We start from the raw sequence: 6,271 nt of genomic DNA, 5'->3' as shown, positions 1-6,271 counted from the left end.
GCTCAAAATGTGACCGAAAGAAAATACTAATTACATGGATCAAAACTACTATTCAACGTTTCTCAATTAAGAATAATTTCCATTGAAAATACTCGAGTCAGCCGTGCTATGTTGATTATTAATGTATAGTATTTTATTTTATTTAATAACTATCGTTGAACAGCAGACCCAATTTTTGAAGTTACAACTACTAATGTTCAACTCCGTAGCCTTGTAATTTTGAACCCAATCCAAGAGACAAGGGAACTCCTGGATCAAGTATTTCGATAAACTTGCCTTCGTGGAGGACTTTTTAATGAAACTAATCCGCATTTGCTTTACATGGACAGGAAGAAAATGAGTACCTCCCACGGTTATCCTGACGGCAAAGGGACTCTAACTCATGATCCGTCTACCACTGAGGATAATTTACGTCAGCACTGTGACTGATGCGAACTGGGTTTTCAATCTTCAGTTAAGTCGTAACCCCTACTTATGATTATCATCCAGTCATCTCATTTTAGAATGATTTTACCTCACTGTATGCAATTGGGTTCTTGCACTCCAAGAAGAACAAGACAACCAATACCCATGCATGTGACCTATGACGTCAGTACCAGCTAATCTTTATCAGCAATATGGAGCATTAAAGTTGAGCTAAGTCTCTCTACATAACTTAAAATATTAATTAACTTTGAGTTAATTAGATAGAGAGCCGTATAGCAAATCAAATTTGCTGAAATATAATTCTTTCTAGTCTAGTCTTTCTAGTCTTATATAATTCTTTCTAGTCTTTTACTTAACTTTAATTTATTATTTGTTCATGTATTTAATTGTAACTGTTATATATTTTTGTTTTGTGTACCTGGCAACTTCGATGCATAATAAGTTTGTTTTTGTTCTGCATGGCTTCGCGCCTGTCTTTGTGTTATTATATAGTGGTAGAATTTAAATATTTGTGAAAGATTATAGGCTGCGTTACTTAAGAGAATTGGTACTTGAAAGGCTTGGCTTCCTCGAAGTAGAATAAAAAGAACAGTTGCTAGCGTCAACAAAAGCCACGTTTCAATAACCAATCAGGATCGAGATACCCACACTACGTCACTTGCAGGTATCCCATTGCAATTTCTCACATTATCGGCATTTCTTACAATATCTTTTTTTCCCAGCTCATATTCATCGTCTTCAGACTGTTTCAATGATCTCGACTCAATACTTAAACTAACATCAAGAGGAATGCGATCCAGATACCATATCAATCCTAGCCCGATCCTATAGGATTAATAGTTTAGTAAAAGGATAGAGAAGAAATGGAATAATGTCACAAATCTCTTGCGAAAAACATTCTTACGAAAAACTTTATCTTATAAGTTTAACGGTTTAGAGAACGAAAAGCGATTTAAAAAGATACTTGACACGGTTACAATTTTTGGACAATAAATAATTACTTAATTGTGTTGAAAGATGTTTTGAAAAAGTATAATAGAGAGAAATTTTAATCTCTCTTAATTTCTGATGTAATTTATCCAAAAAGAAAAAAAATTGCTATTACTGCAAATCATGAATATCTTTTATAAAAATTGAATTGATGATTTGTCAAATTTTAAAGATTTTCTCATGCTTACCTCTAGGAGGCACATCAGATATAGCGAGTTGTATATTTATCAGTTCATAAAATCGGGAATGGGCAGGATTTACGCTGAGTAGTAACGCCTTCTTTCTACGTAAATCTTTTCTTGTAATAAAATGAAAAGTATTGCCTAACTTTTTACTAATGCGGAAAGTCGGAAACTTTAACAGGGCTCCCAAGGAATTTAGTAATTTTTTTAATACGTTACCTTTGGGTTAAAAGACCAAACAGTACACCTTTTTTTTATTTCTGTAAACTTTCTTGTCTAGAAGAAGTCTCGATCAAAGCTGTAAAAATTCTTATCTCTAAACATTTTTTATATAATTACAATAAGTCATGCAAATTTGATTTTAGTATGAAATCCTCATACAAATTAAGTAAAAACAACTTGAAAAACACAAATAATGTCCAATAAAAGGTTCATGCGTTCAAATTCTAAAGGCTTGGAAAATCATAAATAATTATTGATTCGAATTTTCTTTTCAAAGGAGAAAAAATCTTTGCTTTTTTGGTCAGAAATCAGCTCAAAAAATGTCTATTGCCTAGAAACTTATTTGCCTAAACTAAGATATTTTTCGCTTAGCTATTAATAAATAAACCTCTTCTAGCAAAGAGATATTTTTCTATAACTATTAATAAATTAACCTCTCCTTGGAGTCACAGAACATTTTTTTTTCATATTGTCTGAACTTGGTTGCTTAGCAACAGACAAAAATTAGGTTTTCCTCTCTTGAATTAGTCTATGGGTTATCGTAAATTACTCATTTGTGGTGGTGACTTTGCTTGGCTGTTTTTTGGGATAATTGCCAAATCTATATAGCTTCCTAAGCAACCAATTTAGGATCCAATCTTTTCGAACTTTTGTTCCCCTATTTTGAGGGAGAGGAATCCAAATATGCTATAAAATATGTGTTTATTCAGAGAAAGTACGTTTTTGTGTCTAATATTGTAATTTAATCAATAGTTAGCAATAATTAATTAGCATATTTGAATTCACCCCAGGTAAAATTTGAATTTGTGCCAAAGATTCCCACGATGAACAGGAATAGATGATTTATAGCATTTAAGATAACGGACATACATAGTGTTCCTATAGTCTAAATTTTAAACCATGCATCTCGTATTACCTTCTTCATATTTTTTTTAAGCAATGAAGATCTATGTCATTAATTATATCTTTCCGCTTCAACTTCTGGGGATGATTTCATTGACATTTAATACCAGTAATATGGTTCAATTTTGAACAGACCTTTTAGAATGCATTGCTCTTTCATTTAAACTTAATTTTAAAAAAAATATTTTATTTTTACAAAACACTAATATTGTTCAATAACACAGTTGTAGATGTTTCAAATAATACTTGATGAAGTGTGCTTACAGAGAAAACTGTCACAAGCTTTCTCAAAGAAAGCTTTACTATTACATTGTCAGCACTCAACTAATACGTGATGGGAAATTTTACTTTTCATACACAGCACATAAATTATTTGTCTTTGGTCCGTTATAGTAACTTTAATTGGAACAAACTACAAGTAAACAGAAGTATATGACAAATGAAAAAAAAAAGAACGAAATTAACAGCTGGCTGGATTTTGCCTATAACAATGACTTAGTTTTTATCACTATGTCATTAAAAGTGGAAACATGCTAAGTGGATTTAGTGGCAGATTGATCGAATTGTTTTCCTATTGTAGGTTAGTAGAAGATAAGAACCAATTATTTAATTTTAACAGTTTCTTTCTTTGTTCAAATATGTCAATAAGCGTAAAACAAGCCAAAAAAATATTGATTAATCTGTTTTGTAGACGAAGCGGATTGTAATTATAAAAACGAAGAAACAGTTTTAAATATTCTTTCTTTCTTCTTTTTTTTGTATAAATAAATAATTAAACGGACTATTCATTGACAAATAAAATATATCATTCTTCAGCTTTTTTTTTTCTTTCAGGAAAAAAAAACGATTTAGTGAATGTATTTTTTGTGAAAAGGAGAGAAGATGGGAAAAGATTATAAGAGGAGTTAAAGAGCTAAATATTAAAAAGCTAGGAAATATGCGATGGTATAACATGGATATTTTTTAAAGAATTATTATAATTATTATTTTTGGCAGAAGTGTAAGAAACATTCACCTACAAGAATTTTTACGTAAATTAATGTTGCTGTTGCTGTAGTTAATTTACGTCACACTAGAGCTGCACGATGGGCTATTTGCGATGGTCTGGAAAACACCCCTGAGGATGATCCGAAGACATGCAATCACAATTACAGAGGGGATGGCACCCCCGCTTCGGTAGTCTGACGACCTGCACGTGAAGTCGAGCACTTTACGGTAGAACAGTTTAACGAGGACCAATACCGTACACCCTCGGTCCCTACGCGGACTGATCCAAGTGGTCACCCACCCGTTCACTGACCGTAGCCATTGATGCTCGACTTCGGTGATCCGCTGGGAACCGTGTTTTAACTATCAGTCCACTGTGAGACACGTAAATTAATAATATATGCACTTATAAAATTAAAATCTATATTTCTCTATATTTAAGCCACAAATAAAATTTTTCTGACGGAAAAAAATAACTTCATCAAAATCTTATATCATTATCAAAATCAACAACAATAACATTGTAACCAAACTACTAAAACTAGCATATTAAATGAAAGGAAGTAAAAAGAGTTTGACAAATTGGTTGGTATTGATAAAACATTTTAATATGATTTTAGACAATAATCAGTTAAAACTTTAAAATTAACATAATTTAAATAAACAGAAATACCATTTCAGAAACGCATAAACAGTCAATTCATAACAAAGCCGTCACAGCAACTCAGCTTCGAAAGGCTAGAGGACTGATAAAACATAAATAATTAAACAAATCGATTTGCAAAAGTTATATTTATTAAAAAATGTTGATGTGAGCTATGGTGGCTCAAGGGGGAAAGCCTAATTAGGTGACTCGGGTTTGAATCCCAGCTATGATTGTTCAATACGAATTCCGCACCCGGCTTGCACCGACCACGGCATTGACGTAAAATATGCTCAATGGCAGACGGATCATGGGTTAAAGTTCCCTTGCCGTCAAGCTATCCTTGTGAGGTTTTCCTCTCTATGTAACGCAAATGCGGTTAGCTCCATCAAAAAGTCCTCCACGAAGGCAAATTTCTCCCAATACTCGATCCAGGAGTTCCCTTGTCTTCTCAGCGGCCCCTCATCACTAACATGTTATCCGCATGACCTTAAGAGATCATACAGCTACGTCATGAACCCTGCTGAGTCAACAAATGGGCTGATTTGCAAGACAACAATTGTCTGCACGAACAGTTCGACGACGTTTGCAGCAGCATGGACTGCCAGCACGACGACCGTGGCTTCGGCTACCCTTGACGCTGCATCACAAGCAGAAGCGCCTCCAATGATGTGATCAACGACGAATCTTGAAACAGGAATGGCATGCCGCCGTCTTTTCAGGCGAATCCATGTGCTGTATCTGTATACAGCATCGTGATGGCCGTATCCGTGCTTGGCGACATCGTGGAGAACGCCCATTGGCAGCTTGCATTCGACATCGTCATACTGGCCCGTCACCTGGAGTAATGGCATGGAGTGCCATTGGATACACGTCTCGATCAGTTCTTGTTCGACTGCATGTTGCCTGCACCGTCCTGACCTTCCTTGACACAGAACATGTTCGCCTGTTGCCCTGGCCCGCACGTTCTCCTGATCTCTCACCAATTGAAAACGTCTGGGTAACGGATGCCAAACTACTGGCACGCCACCACTCGTGAGTTACTACGGTCGTTGAATTGTGTCATAATGTTGAAGCTGCATGGAATGCTGTACTCATCCATGCTATTCAATCTCTGTTCGACTCGATGCCCAGGAGAATAACTGCTGTTATTACTGCCAGGAGAGGCTGCTCTGAGTACTGATTCCTCAGGATCTATACATCCAAATATCCTGAAAATTTAATCACTTGTTCTTGCAACTATAATGTATGTGTCCAATAACTATTATTCTGTTATTTGCAATCCTTCCTGGTGTAGCAATTTTAATGGTCAGTAGTGTATGTATCACCCTGAATAACTTTCGTTCTTATAATCAGATTTACACGTACTATGTGTCAATCTTAATAATTTTGGGGGGTGGCTTCAAATATGCTAAATAATTAGTGCAAACTATTAATGAAGTTACGAAATTAGACACAAAAACTCATTATTTCTGAATATACATATATTTATCTTTTCATATTTGGATTTCTGATCCCTAAAATAGGGGGAAGACAAAATTTTGAAAAGATTGGATCATTAATTGGGGGGGGGGCTAATAAGTTATTTAATATTTGGCGATAGTCCTGAAAAACAGCCAAACTAAGTCACCGCCCCAACTGAATATTTTAAGATCACCCATAGACTTATTCAACAAAAGAATACCTAATTTTTTTCCGTTGCTAAGCAACCATCAAGTTCAGACAATAACAAAAAAAATGAAATAATGTTCTGTGATTGCTCGAAGAGGTTTATTTATAAAACTTTTCGAAGTTTCTAGGCAATGGACAATTTTTCCGCTTATTTTTGACCAAAAAGCAAAGATTTTTTTTCTTTTTAATCTCCTTCGAAAAGAAAATTTGAATCGAATTATAAATTATTTATGATTTTCTAAGCTTT

This window comes from Parasteatoda tepidariorum, chromosome 7 (assembly GCF_043381705.1).
Source record: "Parasteatoda tepidariorum isolate YZ-2023 chromosome 7, CAS_Ptep_4.0, whole genome shotgun sequence".
NCBI lineage: Eukaryota > Metazoa > Arthropoda > Arachnida > Araneae > Theridiidae > Parasteatoda > Parasteatoda tepidariorum.
This window is presented reverse-complemented; position numbering follows the sequence as displayed.